This window comes from Capsicum annuum, chromosome 7 (genome assembly GCF_002878395.1).
Source record: "Capsicum annuum cultivar UCD-10X-F1 chromosome 7, UCD10Xv1.1, whole genome shotgun sequence".
Taxonomy (NCBI): Eukaryota; Viridiplantae; Streptophyta; class Magnoliopsida; order Solanales; family Solanaceae; genus Capsicum; species Capsicum annuum.
The window spans coordinates 189,260,519-189,282,476 of record NC_061117.1 but is presented as its reverse complement, the minus strand read 5'-3'; the positions used below and the strand labels follow the sequence as shown (position 1 = coordinate 189,282,476).

At 32.4% G+C, this 21,958-nt stretch overlaps 1 non-coding gene across 1 annotated transcript; it reads right to left on the bottom strand.

The window, feature by feature from the left end:
• Positions 1 to 20,397: 20,397 nt before the first annotated feature.
• Positions 20,398 to 20,481, bottom strand: LOC124886297. Its single transcript, XR_007043383.1, has one exon. It is a non-coding gene; the product is annotated as a small nucleolar RNA Z196/R39/R59 family (small nucleolar RNA).
• Between the last annotated feature and the right edge of the window lie 1,477 nt (positions 20,482 to 21,958).

Here is a 21,958-nt window from a genome sequence, read left to right as displayed (position 1 = left end):
ATCAGGAATAACTGAAGTACTATCTCCGAACGCCGCTAGAGAATCGCAGACGACGGATCAACATGTTGGATTGGTGGAGGAATAATGAAGCATAATATCATGTACTTTCAAGATTAGCTAGAAATATCTTGAATGTTCCAATGCCAACTGTCGCATCGGAAAGCGCTTTTAGTCAGGGACGACAACAGCTTGGAGACAACCGACATTCATTGGGAAGCAATGCAATGAATGTTCTAGTTTGACTTAGAGATTAGATTAGAGCCGAACGAAGAAATCAAGGAATAAAAGCGGAGCCGAACGACGAGCAGAGACTTGAAGAAATTATGACTTCATGGGAGAACTCAGCAGAATCAAGTCCAATGCATGGTTTTTCCCCCGTTGACTTTGACTATCCTATGCAAGTTCCCATTAATATTAACATGAATGAGTTGAAAAAAATGATGCAAAATTTGTAGATTTTTCATCCATGTAAAATATAAATTTTGGATCATTTTGCAATTAATAAATCCAACATTCATTCACTCCTTAGTCCTTACTTTGTAATTTTTTTCATTTAATGATTTAACTTAAATTTTTAGTTTTAATTAAATACTTAGTTTTAATAAATTACTAATTTACTATAAAGTATTATTAATTTATTATATTAAGTGGTATATGTTTTATTTAAAGAAGTAAATTTATTTTATAAGTAGTACGTATATATTGAATGGTATGTATATATTTTCTAAAGTAGTATATATTCAATGTATACATGTGTATATGTTTTATAAATTAGTATATAACTATATATATAATGTGTGTATATATTTTAGTATATATATTGTAGTATATTTTATTTAAAGTAGTACATATATATTGAATGGTACGTATATATGTGTATATATCTTCTATAGACATATACCAAAGTTAAAATCTAAGTTATCTCCGCCGTTACCTAAAATTTTTCATGTTAAATGTGCTTGTTATATATATAATTTAATTGTAAGAGATAGTCTTGAGATTTTTGAGCTTTGTATTGAAAATATTCGGCCTGCCGTTGGTTTTATTCAAGGAAATAACCATAGAAGAAGATTTAAAGACTTTAAACTTAAATGTGAACAAAATGGACTTGCACCGATATTGATGCTTAAAGAATGTGATACTAGATGGAATGCTACGTAAGATTTTTTAAAATCTTGTTAGAAATATAGAGTTCCTATTACACTATCTTTTAACCAATATTGTGATTCGTTTGCTGATTCTGCCCACTGCATGCTACATGATTCTGACTGGGCTGTAATTAATGATCTTGTTAAGTTTTTGAAAAAAATTTATATAGATGCGGCTGAATTTTCTGGTGCTTATTATCCTACTGTTTGTAATATTTTGGCATATATAGCCAATATTTCTGGTTTGCTCAATGAATATAAAAATAAAGAAGGTTACAAAGAAGCTGTTGGTGCCATGTTTGCTAAATTTAAAAAATATCTTTTTCTGATTCTCCCTATTTACTTGGTTGGTGCTATGCTAAATCCGTGCATGAAATATAATACTATGTGTCACTTTAGTACTATTATTTTTGCTAATTTGAAAATAAATACTAACAATGATTCTGAAGATGAAGAACAAGAACAACCTGATTTGTGGATGGCTATGACCGATGCGAACGCTTACATAGATAAAGTATATAACCATTATGCTGATTTAGTTGATTTAATTGTACCGACAATATCACTCCAACTGTCGCTCCTCATCCTTCCGAGGAGCCATCATCTTCTAAAAGACCGGCACATAGTGGCTTTCCTGATTACTTTTATGATTTATCTTCTTGGAACAGTGTTGAGGAGGGAGCTTACACAACAACTTATCGGGAAGAGCTGAAGTATTATCTCTGATCGCCGCTAGAGAATTGCAGACGACGGATCAACACATTGAATTGGTGGAGGAATAATGGAGCATAATATCATGTGCTTTCAAGATTAGCTAGAGATATCTTGAATGTTCCAATGTCAATCGTCGCATCGGAGAGCGCTTTTAGTCAGGGACGACAACAACTTGGAGACAACCGACATTCATTGGGAAGCAATGCAATGAATGTTCTAGTTTGCCTTAGAGATTGGATTAGAGTCGAACGAAGAAATCAAGGAATGAAAGCGGAGCCGAATGACGAGCAGAGAGTTGAAGAAATCATGACTTCACGGGAGAACTCAGCAGAATCAAGTCCAATGCATGGTTTTGCCCTCGTTGACTTTGACTGTCCTATGCAAGTTTCCGTTAATATTAACATGAATGAGTTGGAAAAAATGATGCAAAATTTGTAGATTTTTCATCCATGTAAAATATAAATTTTGGATCATTTTGCAATCAATAAAATTCAACATTTATTCACTCCTTAGTCCTTACTTTGTAATTTTTTTCATTTAATGGTTTAAATTAAATTTTTAGTTTTAATTAAATACTTAGTTTTAATATATTACTAATTTACTATAAAGTATTATTAATTTATTATATTAAGTAGCGTATGTTTTATTTAAAGTACATATATTTTATAAGTAGTACGTATATATTGAATGATACGTATATATTTTCTAAAGTAGTATATATTTAACGTATACATGTGTATATGTTTTATAAATTAGTATATAACTATTTATATAGTGTGTGTATATATTTTAGTATATATATTGTAGTATATTTTAGTTAAAGTAGTACGTATATACTGAATGGTACGTATATATGTGTATATGTCTTCTATAGACGTATATATTTAACGTATACATGTGTATATGTTTTATAAATTAGTATATAACTATATATTTAGTGTGTGTGTGTATATTGTAGTATATGTTTTATTTAAAGTAGTACATATATTGAATGGTACATATATATGTGCATATATCTTCTATAGACGTATATATTTAACGTATACATGTGTATATGTTTTATAAATTAGTATATAACTATATATATAGTGTGTATATATTGTAGTATATATATTGTAGTATATTTTATTTAAAGTAGTACGTATATATTGAATGATATGTATATATGTGTGTATATTTTCTAAAGTAGTATATATTTAACGTATACATGTGTATATGTTTTATAAATTAGTATATAACTATATATATAGTGTATGTATATATTGTAGTATATTTTATTTAATGTAGTACGTATATATTGAATGGTACGTATATATGTGTGTATATTTTCTAAAGTAGTAAATATTTAATGTATACATGTGTATATGTTTTATAAATTAGTATATAACTATATACATGTGTATATGTTTTATAAATTAATATATAACAATAATATATTTTTACAACCACATGAGCTAATATCCACTCATTATTTCAATTTTATCCATGAATTTTCACATGTTTTATATGCTAATAAAGTATGAATATTATCACAATACACCAATGGTACCATATTAAGCATTTTAACAACACAATACAATTATTCACATGTATTCAAGGATATTAATATCACATAGGACCCCACACGACCACACATATTACATAATAACTCAATTTTGATAATTACATCATATATACAACCCCACACGGGCACAACACATAAATAGTTATTTTTCATGATTAGTTCTCACCCTTAACATGCATTTTATATCATCATTTACTGCGTAACACGGTATGAAAGATTTAAGCCATAACCTACCACAAAAGTTGAAAGCGATCCGCTACACTTCAAACCCATGACCTTACTTTCCACGAGCGATCCCAAAATCCTCTAAAAATATCAATTATAAAATTTAAATGTCAAAACAAAACCAAAGACATCCATATTGATTACTTTTGGTTCGGGGTCAAAACGAACCCCCGGAATGGATTTTCGAAAAAGAAGGGCAAAATCAAAACTTTACTTTAAAAATATGTTTGCCATATTTTTAGAAAGCTATAGCTGAAAACCCAAGCTAAATCTAGTAAAAAATGAGGTTCAAATTAAAGAAAAACTGGTTTTGAGCTCTACCGGGTAAAATTTTTGAAATTCTGGTTAAAATCAAGAATCAGAATTGTTTTGATGGTTAAATTGATGTAAAATTAGTAATTATAAGATAAAAATACTATTTAAATAAAATGGAATGAAATTAGGGTTTAAAATCAAGCCCTACGATTTTTGGGTTTTGAGAAATTAATCAAGAAATTACTAAGAAAAGGGTGAATTCTTACCTTAAATTCGTAATACAGTCAAGAAATAGATGTTCATCTATCTTTGAAAGCTCCCACAAGCTTCACTTTTAAGCTCTCTTACTATTTTAGGGTTTAACAATCAAGAGGCAAGATGAAAAATGAGCAAAATAGACCCAAAAAACTATTTGGGATAATAGTCCGAAAAATATCTGAACTTTGCCTGAATTTGCAGTTGTGCATACTGAACTTTGTGGGGGTCTTATTACCCCCATAGACTTTTTTCGTATTTTAATGGCATATATATGCCCATTTGAACAACTGCGTGAGAGTGTTACAAAACCGTTATAAATCTTTTTTTGTCACATAGCTCCTTAATTTTTTGATTTTTAAAATTTTTATGTTTTTATTTATTTTTTCGTTTGTGTCTTCTTTCTCTTCTCTCTTCTTTCTTTCTTCTCTTCAACAAAGTATCATGGTTGCTCCATTATTGAATTGGAATTGAATTGAATACAATTTCATCACACACACACACCAAATGGGTCATCTTCAACACACCTAATTTAATTCCATCAATTTTGTCCAATTTCAACACACACACACACCCCAAATGGGTCATCTTCAATTCCATCAAAATAGCAAAATTAACCCACTATTGCCACCACCAACCAACCCACCATTATCGCCGGCAGCCACCACCACCTCAGCCACCAACCTTCGTTCTTCTAAGGGGGAAAAAAGAAAAAATTCAAACTACAATCTTTTAAGAAAGTTTTTGATTTGAATAAAATTATTGAAGAATGTTTTCGATTTGAATTTGAAATTTGGGAAAAGTTTTTCTTGAAAAAATAGTATGGTGAAAAAATGATGAAAAGAATAAGAATGGAGAAGAAAGTAAATAAAAATTAATTTTAAACAAAAAATACACGTGTAAATATGAGATTGACACGTGTATTACACTGTCATCTGTCAAAACTGGGTATAGCATTTCGAGGGGGGGATTAATTCCACTTTAAAAAAGTCTAGGGGGTAATAAGACCCTCGCAAAATTTAGTATGCTCAACTGTAAATTCAGGCAAAGTTCAAGTATTTTTATGACTATTATTCCAAACATTTTTAATAGTGCATAAAATCTGCACTAACAAAGAAAAAGCTATGTTTTTTTTAATTTTAAGTTCAATCCAGACTTTGATCGGATGCCCAAAATTCGTTCGAAGTCCGATATACATAAAAAGAAATATTCAACCACATTAAATTCGATGTTCCAGATGTGTTGGCAAAGTCAGATTTAAAAAAAAAGTCATTTTCATAAAATTGATCCCCAAAACTCAAAATTATAATTTTCCAAACCGAGTGTCAAAATGTGATTTAAAAGCCGTAAAATCACACAAAATATGTTACCACCCTAAAATCAGTGTTCCAGATCTCTTGGCGAAGTAGTATTTTCCATCCGAAGTTGTTTTGACTAAATGTGGGTCCCACACCCATATTTTTAATTTTTCAACGTTCCGACCAATAGGTCGAAATGAGCTCGGGTGCACCGGCACCCAACCAAAGGTCTATCTAGCCTAAAGTTGATATTCCTAAGCTGCTGGCACAGTCCGTTTGGTCATTCATCGCACAGATCAAAATTTATCCATATAAGTCCAAAATAAGGCTCTCGAAGCCATAAAAAATCACAATATCGCAAAAATGGTACCAAAATGCATCGAAAACCATGTCAATCACCCCCACACCCCAAAAATATCATAATATAACTATGAAAAGGGGTAAAACAGTTAAATCGCACAGAAACACAAAATTCACAGATTTCATCAAAAAACTGATCGTTACATCATTCTAAGTTATTTATAAGCAAAATTGTTACTCATAGTATCGTTTTTTTCTTAAAATGTGACTACTAATAACGATATTAACGTTAAATTTCATTCAAAAATTCTGACCTGGCAGAGTTTTGCGTTGATTTGATAGTATAGTTACTCGGAGTAACTATTTAAAGTTAAAACGTAATTCATAATAACAAATTTAACGTCAGATTTGTACAAAGATTCGGATGTGGTGGAGTTGCAGAGTTTCGTTACTCACACTAACGTTTTATATCAAAAATAGTACTGACAGTAACGATTCCTAATCTAACGTCATCCACAACTCTTTTTGGTCCGTTAACTTTTTTAAAACATAATACGTTATGGGCAACACGTTTATACTAGTTTTGTAAAGTTTCAAAAAAAACATATTACTTTGGTGAGTTAGTTTTTAAAATGGTTTATTTTGATCAAGAATTCATGATCTACTTGACAGATTGAACGTAACCACGAGAAATTGCTTCCTATTGTGACTTCCTGCTATTTCGTATGATTAATACCTCAATTCATATATAAGTCTTATTTTATAATAAAGAAAAAGAAAAAGAAAAAGGAATTCCATTAATATTTTTAGTTGCTTCCTTTTTTTAAACCTTTTTATCTTTTCTAGTTGTTTCTCTTCTTTTATGTCACGGTCTAAATTTGGGACCATGATGGCACCTAACCCACCCTCTATGATAGGTAAGCCAAATACCCAATTCCAAGAAAAACATCCCAAACTCTTAGAAGCAGAAGAAAAAAAGAACATAATCAAACACGAATAATGTCATAAATAGATTATAGGCTAGTAAAATCAAATCATAGATAATCCTGGGTCTGAAAGTCACTAATACAAGCCACTAAATACAGAATCAATAGAAAGTTTGAGTCTTTCAAAATGCGAAAAATAAATAAAGATAAAGCCGAAGGACATTTCAGTAGTCTCTAAAGCCAGTCACAGCTACCTCGAATCTCCAATGATGCTAACAAAGAAGAAACTACATGAATCAATGCCTAGAGGTCATCAGATCTATACCTGAAAAAAGTAAGAATGAGTACAGAACCATGTGTACTCAGAAACCATCGTCGAACGATCGTAATTCAAAGTGATGACGAGAAACACCACGTTAACCATCTAAAAATAATCACAAAACCTGCACTCAGGAAAGCCACCCTATTTTATTTGAATAATCAATTCTAACAAACATAATGATATCATAACACAGTCTAAGAAGTCCTCAATAAAGGAAAACAAGTAACACAAATAGAATAAGTACAAGGTTAACAAATACACCTTAGCCAATCTAAACCAAAATGAATTAATGCAATGCAATGTAATACATATGTTGTGTACACTCCTACCGAGCAATGGCTTCAAGGTTAGGACCCATAGGGGACTCGCAAGGTCCATGTACTATGCAGGTGTGCACTTCGATATCAATAAATATATTTTGCAGGCGTGCACCCAGATCCCAATAAATATATTGTGTAGACATGCACTCCAATGTCAATAAATATATTGTGTTGGCGTGCACTTCGATCCTAATAATTATATTGTGTAGGTGTGCACTCCAATCCCAATAAATATATTGTACATGTGTGCACTCTGATCCTAATAAATATATTGTGCAGGCGCGCACTCTGATCCCAATAAATATATTGTGCAGGCGTGCACTCCGATCCCAATAAATATATTGTGCAGGCATGTACTCTGGTCCCAATAAATATATTATGCAGGCGTGCACTCCGATCCCAATAAATATATTGTGCAGGCATGCACTCCGATCCCAATAAATATATTATGCAGGCTTGCATACCGATCCCAATGAAATGTAATGCATGATGTGCAGGCGTGCACACCAATCCCAATGAAATGTAATGCATGATGTGCAGACGCAAACTCCAATCCCAAATCAACAATAAGGTCAAGCAAAGCACTTTGTGTCTTAAGTCAAATCATACATCAATTTCAAAGTCAACTCAACTTATTAAGTGAAAGTATTCTCATCAGTTAACTTTTTCAATAGTTTATTTACCATCGCAAATCAGTCTATCGGGCTAGCAAATAGGAAAAAATAGTTCAAAACATATAATTAACTTATTTTACCCCCTCAAACAACACAGGTACCCACATGGATGCTCGGTGCAGTCGCCTATACGGGACTCTCATTTCCCATTATTTCAATTATACATAACTAACAAATAAGCTCTTTGAAAAAGAGTCGAAAAAAAGTTTCAACTTGTCTCAAATTGGAGTCAAGCGTCAAATAACAAGCTTGCCCTTACACAAAGCTTCCGAATGATCCGAATCTGTTCAAATATATATTCTCTGTAAGAGCATGCACTAGTACATTAAGTTTTAACTAAAACGAATCATTATTCAAGCTCCAAATAAAGAATTCTCACTTTAGCAAGCCTAGACCTATAACTTAAATTTATCAAAAACAGTGCTTTATAATCAAATGCAAATTTGTAAACCTGGAGTTATTCATTGAATTACCACTGCTACCATGCATGGGTAGAAACTAGTAACATACTACCACTTTGTCTTTATTAACCAATGCTTTTTATTAATATTTAATTATCAAACTAATAAATTACACAACTAATGTTGAATTCGTCCAAGCCTACAGGTAATATCATGGCTTTTGCCTAATTTTCTAACCTAAACACTTCACTACAACGTCTAGCCATTAACATGTTTGGCATTATTAGGTTTAATTACGTGCTAATTAATTCCCTAATTTTGGTACACCCAAGCACCATAACATCGCAACAGATTTACAATTCTAACTTTGCCATGGTTTCTAACGAAATATTTTATCAATTCAATTCATATCCTTTCATCCATATAACAACATTAGTAATATATACCATTTTTATACTATAATTGTACTTAACCTTGACTCTCCAATGTAGACCTTACGTTGCAGCAACATCAAATTCCCACTTCAATTATCTCTTCTTCTTCCTTTCCAGTGATCAATATCATTATTATAAACAATGTACCTAGCAATCAACATATATATATATCCGCAAATTAAAGCTTGTTTAGAGTTAATTACCTAAAATTGTCAAATAGTTTCGTCGTTGAGTTTGTTGTACGTGAAATTCTCTCGTTCTGTATTTGAGCCTTTTTGGGTTATCCCCAAAAGAAAATATTAAACTCCTATATAACTTAATTTAATTGCTATACATGGGATAAGTGTAGTAGGATATTAAAAATTTATGAACTTGAACCGTTAACCGTCACTTAATTAATTATTTCAAATCACCCGTTAATTACATAATCATGACTAAATAAATAGTTCAAAATTCTAGTTTTCAGAATGACCTAACAGGTCATTACATCATCAACCACTAAAACTAGTGTTCGTCCTCGAACGAAAAGAGAATCAAGATACCTGGGCTGCCAAAGAAATAAGGATATCTACTCTGCATGTCAGACTTGCTTTCTCAAGTGGCTTCCTCTACGGGATGATGCCTTTGTTGTACCTTTACTGATGCTATTTCTTTTGAACTCAACTTTCGAACTTGCCTCTCCAGAATAGCTATATAGGCTCCTCCTCAAAAGCCAGATTCTGATCCAAACTCACCGAGTCCCACTGAATCACTTGTGAATCATCTGGATGGTACCTCTTCAACATAAAAATATAAAAAACTAGATGTATGTATGAAAGACCCGGTGGCAAAGCCAACTCATAAGTCATTGACCCAACTCGCTGAAGAATCTCAAAAGGACCAATAAACCTCAGACAGGGCCTTTCTTTCTTTTCAAACCTCATCACACCCTTCATGGGTGATACCTTCAATAAAACTCTCTTCCCCTGCAAGAAATCCAAGTCACGGACCATTCTGTCAGTATAACTCTTCTGTCCACTCTTGGCCGCCAAAAGCCGATCTTGGATCGATCTTACTCGGTTTATCAAATCTCTCAACAAATCAATACCTCAAGGTATAACCTCAAAAGAATAAAACCACCCAACTGGGGACCTATACTTCCTACCATACAAAGCTCATACGGAGCAATCTATATACTAAAATGGTAATAATTATTATAGAAAAAATCCACTAGCGCAATAATTGATCCCAATTGACCCCCAAAATTCATTACACAAGTCCACAACATGTCCTCTAATACTTGAATAGTCTGCTTTGACTGGCCATCTGTTTCTGGACAAAATATTGTAATCATATCCAGTTGAGTACCCAACTCCCATTGCAATGTACACCTAAAGTTTGAAGTTAACTAGTACCTCTATCTGAAATAATAGAAATAGGCAGGCCATGTAATCAAACTATCTCATGGATGTAGATCTTGGCTAATTTCTCTGTATTATAGTTCATCTTCACAGGCACAAAATGAGCTGATTTGGTCAATCTGTCTACAACTACCCAAATGGAATCAAATTTCCCCAAGGTCTGAGGCAACCCAACTACAAAATCCAAAGTGATACGCTCTTATTTCCACTCAAGAATATGCATCCTTTGAAGCAAACCACCTGGTCCCTGGTGCTCATATTTCATCTACTGATAATTCAAACACTTAGCCACAAACTCTGCAATATCTCTCTTTATCTTACAGCGCCAGTAATGTTGTTTTAGGCCATGATACATCTTTATTGTACCTAGACTAATAGAATACCGCAGATAATAGGCTTCCCCCATAATAGATCTAGTCAAATCACTTACTCTAGGCATACAGATTTGCCCCTTAATCTTTAAAACACCCGCTTGATCCAATATTACCTCATTTGCCTCACCTCGCATCACTTTATCTCTGATAGTACACAACTTTCCATCCTTAAACTGATGCTCTCGAATCTACTCTATCAATAAGGACCTCACCTCTACGTATGCAAGAACTCTACCTGACACAGAAATATCAAGACACACAAAACTGTTAGCCAACTGTTGAACCTCCCTGGCTAATGGTTGCTTCTCTAAACTCAATAATGCAAGACTACCCATACTAACTGCCTTCCCACTCAAGGCATCTACTACGACATTAGCCTTTCCCGAATGATATAAGATAGTCATATTGTAATCTTTCAACAACTCCATCCACCTACGCTATCTCAAATTCAACTTTTTTTGCTTAAAGATATACTGAAGGCTACGATGATCAGCGTATACCTCACAATAAACTCTATACAAATAATGTCGCAACAACTTTAATACAAACACAACTGCTAGTAATTCTTAATAATAAGTAGGATAGTTCCTCTCATATGGCTTCAATTACCTCGATGCATACACTATCACCTTATTTTTCTACATCAACACATCACCCAAGCCAATACCAAAAGCATCACAAAATACAGTGAAACCCTCACCTTCAATAAGTAAGGTCAAGATAGAAGCTAAAGTCAATAGAGTCTTGAGCTTTTAAAAGCTCTCCTCGCACTTACCTAACTACTGAAAAGTCACATTCTTCTGAGTCAATCGAATCATAAGAGCCGCAATATAAAAGAAACCCTACACAAACCGCCTGTAATAGCCTACCAACCTAGTAAAACTCTGAATATCTGAAGGTGAAGTAAGCCGTGACCAATTCCTAACTACCTCAACCTTAGTCAAATCGATCACAATACCATCTTTGGACACCACGTGTCCCAAGAATGCCATAGAATTGAGCTAAAATTCATACTTTGAAAGCTTGGAATATAATTTCTCATCTCTCAACCTTTGGAGTACAATCCTAAAATATTTTGCAAAATCTACCTCACTTTTAGAATACACCAAAATATCATCGATGAACACAATCACAAAAGAATCAAGATAAGACCGAAACACATTATTCATCAACTCCATAAACGTTGTTGAGGTATTAGTCAATCCAAAAGACATAACTTAGAATTCATAGTGGTCATATCTATTCCGAAAAGTTGTCTTAGGAATATCTGAAGCTCGAATCTTCAACTGATGATATCCTGACCTCAGGTCAATCTTTGAGAACACTGATGCACCCTGAAACTGATCAAACAAATCATCAATACATGGCAGAGGATACTTATTCTTGATTTTCACCTTGTTCAGCTGTCGATAATCAACGCACATCCTTATAGACCCATTTTTCTACTTCACAAACAACATTGGAGCACCCCAAGGTGATATACTAGGTTGAATAAATCTCTTGCTTAACAACTCCTGAAGTTGGTCTTTCAATTCTTTTAGCTCAGTTAGTGCCATACTATAAGGATGAATTGAAATGAGCTTAGTTCCCGACTCCAAATCAATACTAAAATCAATATCTCTGTCAGAAGAAACACTGGGAGATCAGTAGGAAATACATCCATGAACTCTCTAACTACCTTCACTGACTCCAAAAAAGATGTCTCAGTACCAGTATCATGAACAAAAGCCAAATATAATGGATACCCCTTCTCAATTAGCCATTGGGCCTAAAGAAATGAAATCACCTTCTTAGGATACAAACTCCAAACTCCAAACATCGCTCCACTCAAACCTTAAATGATCAGGCATATCCAAAGTAATGGTCTTTGCATGAGCAAAGATAACATGATAGGGAGAAAGCCAATCCATGCCTAAAATTATGTCAAAATTGACCATATCAAAAATAATCAAATCTACAGACTGGGATATAAAATAAAAAGATTGGTACATCGAATCCACCACTAAAGAATCACCTACTGGGATATAAACACGAAAAGGCAACGCTATAGACTCACATATCATATCAAGTCAGGAATAAAAATATGCAGACACACAGTAGAAAGTAGAATTCGAGATCAAAAAACACCAAAGCAGGTCGATGAAAAATTGAGATGATACCTGTAATGACTGCATCAGGAGTCTCTGCCTCGGACTTCTCAAGAAAGGCATAACAGTAAGCTCTATTATCTATCGCCTGAGTCACTCTTCTACTACCTTCCCTGCCATCTGATGGTGCAACTTTACCTATTTGAGGTCTGCCTTGACCCTTGCTAAAGGCATACCATTATACCTTAATGTTGGATGAACCACTGGACCTTGATAATTTGGGATGGATTACTGATCTGGGGTTTGCGCCCCACCCTAACATCTGAACCCTAAAAAAGAAATGTAGTAACAAAACCTGGTGGTGCCTGACCCGATCCCACATCATCAGTTGAAACCTGAACATCACATCAACTGCCTCAAACTCAACTACGAGAGACCCCAACCCTACCAGGAATCTGAGAGGCTCCTCGATATCTCTCTTTCCCATGTCCTCTGGCCCTACTATTTCTCCCATCCCATTCGGGTCTTCTATCTTAAGGGATTGGCTTGGAGACGGGGAATCCTGACCACTATCCCAAGATGCACAAGTTCTCACCAGGTGTGAGAGAATAACATAGAATTTTTGTATTTTAAGTTAAAGGATAAATATTGCATAATGAGAGAGAGAAGAAAATGAATGTTTTCTAAAGTCCTAGAGCCACTCGAAGATAAGTAACGGACATCTCCTCGTTGATCCGCAAGACTCTACTAGACTTTGCTTATATTTGTGAGACCAATGAACTTGGGGCTTTGATACCATCTATTACCATCAAAATTCGGGATTGTGATGACACCTATCCCACCCTCCGTGATAGGTAAGCCAAATACCCAATTCCAAGATCAACATCCCAAACTCTTAGAAGCAGAAGAAAATAAGAACATAACCAATTCTGAATAATCTCATAAATAGATTATAGGATAGTAAAATCAAATCATAGATAATCTCAGATCTGGAATTCACTAATACAAGCCACTGAATATAAAACCAAAAGAAAGTTTAAGTCTTTCAAAATGCAAAAAATGCATAAAGATAAGGCTAAAGGAGATTTCAGTAGTCTCTAAAGCCAGTAGCAGCTACCTCGAAACTCCAATGATACTAACAAAGAAGAAACCATAGAAATCAATGCCCGAAGGTCATCAGATCAGTACCTGAAAAAGCAAGGGTGAGTACAGAACCACGTGTACTCAGTAAGAATCGTCGACCGACCCTAATTCAAAGTGATGACGAGAAACACCACGCTAACCATCTAAAAATAATCACACAACCTGTACTCATGAAAGCCACCCTATTTTATTTGAATAATCAATTCTAACAGACATAACGATATCATAACACAATCCAAGAAGTCCTCAATAAAGGAAAACAAGTAACACATATCAAATAAATACAAGGTCAACAAATACATCTTAACCAATCTGAACCAAAATAAATCAATGTAGTGTGATACAATGCAATGTATATGTTGTGTACACACCTACCGAGCAATGGCTTCAAGGTCAAGACCCATGGGGGACTTGCAAGGTTCATGTACTGTGTAGGCATGCACTTTAATCTCAATAAATATATCATGCATGCGTGCACTCCAATCCCAATAAATATATTATGCAGGCGTACACTCCGATCCAATAATATATTGTGCAGGCGTGCACTCCAATCTCAATAAATATATTATGCAGGTGTGCACTCCGATCCCAATAAATATATTGTGCAGGAGTGCACTCCGATCTCAATAATTCTATTGTGCAGGTGTGCACTCCGATCTCAATAAATGTATTGTGTAGGCGTGCACTCTGATCCCAATAAATATATTATGTAGGCGTGTACTCGATCCCGGTAAATATATTATCTAGACGTGCACACCGATCCCAATGAAATGCAATGCATGATGTGCAGACGTGCAACTCCGATCCCAAATCAATAATAAGGTCAAGCAAAGCACTTTATATCCCAAGTCAAATCATACATCAATTTCAAAGTCAACTCAAATTATCAAGTGAGAGTATTCTCATTAACTAGCTTTTTTAACAATTTATTTACCATAGCAAATCAATTCATAGAGCTAGAAAATAGGAAAAATAGTTCAAAACATACAATTAACTTATTTTATTTCCTCAAATAACACGGGTACCTGCATGGATGCTCGTCACAATCGCCTATACAGGACCCCCGTTTCCCATTACTCCCATTACACATAACTAAAAAATAAGCACTTTGAAAAAGAGTCAAAAAAAAAAGTCTCAACTTGCCTCTATAGAAGCTAAGTGTCAATTAACAAGTTTGCCCTTACGCAAAGCTTCCGAATGATCCGAATCTGTTCAAATATATATATTCTCCATAAGAGTATGCGCTAGTACGTTAAATTTCAACTAAAATGAATTATTATTCAAGCTCCAAATAAGGAATTCTCACTTTAATAATCCTAGACCTAAAACTTAAATTTGTCAAAAACAGTGCTTTATAATCAAATTTGTAAACCTAGAGTTATTCATGGAATTACCATCGCCACCATACATGGGTAGAAACTAGTAACATATTACCACTTTGTCCTTATTAACCAATGTTATTTATTAATATTTAAGTATCAAACTAATTAATTACTTAACTAATGTTGAATTCATCTAAGCCTACAGGTAATATCATGGCTTTTGCCTAATTTTCTAACCTAAACACTTCACTGCAGCATCTAGCCATTAACATGTTTGGCATCATTAGGTTTAATTACTTAGTAATTAATTTCCTAATTTTAATACACCCAAGCACCATAACATCTCAACAGATTTGCAATTCAATAATCTGCCATGGTTTCTAACGAAATAATTTATCAATTCAATTCATATCCTTTTATCCATATAACAACATTAGTAATATATACCATTATTATACTATAATTGTACTTAACCTTGACCCACCAATTAGACCCCACGTTGCAACAACCCTCAGATTCCCACTTCAATTATCTCTTCTTCTTCCTTTCCAGTGATCAATATCATTATTATAAACAATGTACCCTAGCAATTAACATATATATATCTACGAATTAAAGCTTGTTTAGAGTTAATTAGCTAAAACTGTCGAATAGTTTCGTCATGAGGTTGCAGAACGTGAAGTTCTCTCATTATGTATTTGAATATGGACCGTTTGGGTTATCCCCAAAAGAAAATATTAGAGTCCTATTTAACTTAATTTAATTGCTATACATGGGCTAAGTGTAGTAGGATATTAAAAACTAAAAATTACACAAACCCACAACTTATGTTTCACTTATTACAAAAATCTCATCTCTATAAACATATTACATAAATCCACTTTTTAAGTTTATCTCTCTTGATGTACATATACATACATATCCCTTTTTACTCTCAAAATTTTTTCTCTTGAAAAAAGGCTACAATCAAGGGTCCGTTTCCATGTTTGAAATCAACCGTGTTTGACTCCAATTCACTGGCAATTAATTTTAACATAATCTCTTTTTATCATTCTGATTTTTTTTATTTGAGGTTAGTAATTTTTATTTTTTTACATTATCGAAATTTGGTGATTTTGAATGAACAAATTATTGCGTGTTCTGATTAAGTAATTTTTTGGATTTCTACTTTACCCAAATATAGTTTGTACATCTGGATTTCCCTTTTTCTTTTTAAAATCCTCTATTTCAAATACTAATTACATAGTACTTAGTAAATGGATGATTCTCCTTATTTTAGTTTAGGATTAACTCAAGAGTATAATGAACCAACAAATCCAGTAGTTGAGTTTGTTCCCGGAGTATTTGATTACGAGGAACCTAACTTTGTTGAAAACAGATCAAAAAATCGTAATGACTCCATTAAGATGAAAAGATTAACAAAGATGTTGCTGGAAAGTCGAAAAAAACAATCGGAGAATCCTCAAGAAAACCAAAAAAAAAAATGATTATGCACAGCCACGTCTACCCAAGGTATTTCTGATTTTTCGATATTGATTTTTTTGTTAATTTTATTCTGAGTTTTTTGTGTTTTTTCAGTAATTTGAGGTTTTGAAACTGTTAATCAATAGGGGATGGTTGTTAGTTATTATGTAGATTTTGGATATTTTCATCAGTTTGTAGTTATGCTAGTAGTTGCATATGTAAATACAAATAAATCTTTGTATATATTACGCAAATACAAACAAATATTTGTTTTCTGGCTGTTTACATATCTATAGTTCATATACATATGTGTTTACTGGGTGTTTACATATTAGTTAGCATGTATGTGTTTTACACATACATTAATCATTACATGTTGTTGAACATATACATAAGTTATTTTTGGGATTATGTTTTGTTCAATGTGTTTGAGGCAATGGACATTAAATATGTATCTTAAACATATGCATAAGTTTTCATGTGTTAATTAAACTTGCAATGAAATGTACAGTTCATATATGTTGTTGAACATATACATAAGTTGGTTTTGAATTATGTTTTTATATGTATGTTTGAGGCAATGCATACTACATATGTATATGTTAGACATATACAAAAGTTTTGATATATTGTTTGATGTGCAATGAAATGCCCAATTTTATTATATGTTGTTATGAACATACATTACTGTTTATATGTTGTTGAACATATACATGAATGGGTTTAGATTATGTATTGTTATGTGTGTTTGGGGCAATGTAAATTATATATGTATATATTAGACATATAGATAAGTTTTGATATGTTGTTTGATTTGTAATAAAATGTCCAGTTTAATATACATCATATTGTTATGTATGTGTTAATAATATACAAAACATTATGCAATAATAATGTGACAGCTTGTAAGTAATCTTTAATTTTTTTATCAAGTATTACTAACGATGTGTTATATTAATTAACATTGTTCTTTGTATGCATGTCAGGAACTATGGAGTGTTCGTTGCTGGGTATGCAGAATACCTAAGTGAAGGAATAGATGTGCCTTCAGTGGATTTTGAAGCAGAGTACCATCGTATGCGATACGCGACACTCCTTTAAAATTACGATTTTCAGAGAGTGAAGATAAGTTATGTCAGTGACAATGACGACCCTCCAAGACCAAGGACCGAAAATTTCTCCCTACCCGATGAAACTGCAATAGTTAACATTGAGTAGATTTTAAGATCATTATAGTGAAGAATTTATATTTCAGTGAATTTTTTAGGAATCTAGAATTTGAAACTAATATTAGTTGTTTGTTATGAAACACATTTGACATATGGTTTTGGATTATAGTTTAATCTGTTTTCTGCATTATATTGTAATGTGCACATTTGTATTATCATGCATATGTCTACATATACATAGAATAGTTGATTACACATACATAGATTATTTTAAGGACCATTAACTATTTATTGTTTTTCGTAATGCATGCTTATCAACACATAAGTACATACGTTAATGAATAACAAATTCATATAGAGTACACATCAACGACCATAAAGTCAACTACAAATCTTATATTAATAAGCTACTAGTACAATATACATAAGTATTACAAGCCGATGTAGTTTAACAACAAATATATTCATAAAAAATAAATAGAGAAAATGACCAAAAGCCCCCCAACCTTTACCCAAAATTCCAACTATACACCTATTCTTTGTGGGGGGACCTATTACCCCCCTGAACTATTGTAAAATGGATTTATTTCCTCCCTAAATGCTGAGATGGCACAGAAGGTGTAGTGCACTCTCTTTGAGAGAGTGAAGATGTTTTAACCCCTTAATTTTTTAATTTTTTAATTTCTTATGTTTTATATTTATTTTTTCCATTGTCTTCTTTCTCTTTTCTTTCATTAACACCATGGCTTTTCTTTCTTTAACACCATGGATTTTCTTTCTTGTTTCTTCTCTTCAACTAAACACAATGACTGCTCCACACACACCAAATAGATTATCCGCAATTTCATAAAAAAATAACTCAATTAACCATTATTTCAACACACACGTCCCAAATGGGTCTATCTTCAATTCCATAAAAAATGATAAAATTAACAATTATTTCAACACAAACGCGAAATGGGTCATCTTTCATTTCATCGAAAGAGCAAAATTAACAATTATTTCTACAATTAGTGCAGTAACTAAAATACAATTTGCGAAAATGGTTGAGATGGTTTACCATTTTGGGGACAAATTACAGATATATAATCCATGTTGCCATGAACTTGTCATTTGTATCCTAACATTAGTTTTACTGTAAGAAAATCAAAAGCATAAAACACTTGTCGGAAAATTGAAAACAACAACTATACAGGAACAAATATACCCTGTTTAAGAGGAATTTCAACTATCATAAACACCAAGAAAAAGCAAACTAGGTACACTAAAAAATTCTAAGCAGCTCAATTTTATCCAATATCCAATACGCATTACCAAATTCAGATTACAAAATAACAATTAGCGACCCAACTAAAGAACTCTGAAGCAATTATCTGGAAATAAAATAAAGCTAGCATCTTTCGTTGTCGATATAGAGTTTGAGCAACCTAATTGAACAACTGGGTCGTCTCACCCGATCCATCGGACAAATCCTTCGATGTCGACGAATTTTCCACATGCCCATCACCAAATCTTGAAGAAGAGAAAACTGGTGAAGACACTTGCAAGAAAGCAAATTGGGTTTTGGTTTGTGTTGCAAATGTGGGTCTTCAATATATATATATATATAATAATTAATTTTTTTTATATAAAATATAATATTATGTGAAAATTACGTGGCATTACCTGGCAAGTGCGTGTTGCTCACTTTTCATTACACATCTGGGTGTCAGTTTTTTTGGAGAGGGGGGGGGGGGGGGCTTTTGGCCATTTTCTCAAAACAAATATGTTCATAACAAACTTTCTGAATTGGACAAATGCATAACAATTATGTATATAAATTCATTTTAAAGATAATACATACATATTAGTATTTTATAGGATGTATATATATTCATATACATAAAATAACGAAACACATTTATTCACTTGGAGATTGTTAATTAGACAAACTTATTTGTTCTTAATAATATGTAATGTTTTTACCTTTGGATACACTGCTTATAATTTTGTATGCGTGTATAAGTAGCCGTTTGACCATGAAAACTAAAGTTTTTTGAAGTTGGAGTTGGAGTTGTGTTTGGCCATGTCTTTTTAAAAGAATTTTTTAGACTTTTGAAAAATATTTTTTAAATATGATTTTATGCCCCCCAAATTTTAAAAACTATCAAAATCACCCAACTACTAATTTACCTATTATCATACAATCAAATGTAATTCTTATATATAGACACTTCTGTTACTCGAATCAAGTTAGCATTAACGAAGAAAATAACACTCAAGAATAAAGATTGACAACTAATGACTCTCTTAACAAGCATCAGAACTACAGGAGATAGAATGATTGGTTTGGATCATTTGTTTAGACGCATTATTAGACTCATCATTTATTTTTTTATTTGGGTCTTCACTAGGTCCTCGTTTGTTCTCAAATAACTTTCCATTTTTTTCAATTGCAAAAATTAACTCAAGTTGCTCTTGAAACAAAATTGAAGAAAGATGATGCAAAAATGTTCAATCAGCTGAAATACAAAAATTGAAGAAAGATAATACAAAAATGCAAAAACTGAAGAAAGATAGGGTTGAAACAAAATTGAAGAAAGATAATGCAAAATGTCTTAGATGCAATCTCAGCCAAAAGATGATGATATTTTTGTATTAATCACTGTTCAATTAGCTATTATGAAAAAAATCATCATTAATTGCATCAGTGACTAAACACTTAAAACTTTTAAACATTATGAGGACTTTGTGTGAAAATTTAAAAAATCGGGGTTATATGTAATAATAATAAAAGGAATTGGAGTTCGAAAATAGTGAAAACAGCAAAAATCTATTTTCATTTTTTAGTAAATAATTTTGAAATAATTTTTGGAATTTTTATGGCCAAACACCACAACTTTAATAAAGTGAAAAAAAATTTAGAATAAAGAAAATATTTTTTTATGGCCAAACGGCCTCAAAATTTACATATACGTAGAAAATACTTTCATCGTTAATTAGCAACAATACAAACTGAACATAGGTATATGTATACATATATTAAATATAATATATATATATATATTATATTTAAGGTTAACTACTAATTTTTTATCGGAATTAACTTATGCTAATGAACACATGGTAACATACATGAATTAATGACAAATTCATATAGAATACGCATTAGCAACCAAAAATTCAACCACAAAGGATGACATAACATTTGGATAGCAGAATGAAACGCCTTCGTCATATCAATTTTTAAAAATGCAAGTATAAAAACATGCGATCTGGGAGTGAAACATGAAGTTCATACACATCTTTTCATCATTGACCGTGACTAAGAACTTGTGTCACTACTTCTTATGCATTTGTCAAACATAAAGGTCAAATTGTATTCTACATTTCTCTCATTAGAGGACTCATATATTTTTTAAGCTAACTTTCTTTTGCTTCTCCTGACTGTGGAGGATATATATCTTCTGATCGCTCCCATTTAAAGTGCTTGAGATTGACTTTTTCATTGATGATTAGGTCATGTTTTATTCATAAAGCGATTGCTTCAATCCATTCAAGTGAGTCTTTAACTCGATCAGCAAACATCTCAAAACTTTACTTATTTTCTTATATGCCTTTCCCTTTCAACTCTATCTTCTTGGTCAAGTGTTTCATAATTAGATTAGATTTTAAGATCTGGTAAAAATTCAACATGCATATCATATCACTAAAATCCATATAAAAGAACTATGTAAAGAAAGAAAAGCTTAACAAATAATATATATATATATATATATATATATATATATATATATATTAAAATAAAGTAAAATAAAATATAATAAATAAATAAATAAAAGGGACACTACATTTGTTAAAAGAAAAGATTACAGAGTTTCAACCTAAATGACAAATAGAAAAGACAAGATAGACTCTGAACTACAATTCCGAAATAATTCGGATAACAGAAAGAAAAACAAAATAAACTTCCACAAATTCTTTCTAGGAAGGGGAAGAGTGACTTCTCAATTGTTGAGCTTGACATCTTAGTCAGTTCACACATCAACATGACTAGAGCCTTCACCACTGTCAACATCCTTCACCATAATCAATTTATCTTGAATCATTCTTTCTATTTCTCTTTTCAAATCACGAAAATCTTTAGTACTATGAACCTGAATATCAGAATGATACGAACATCG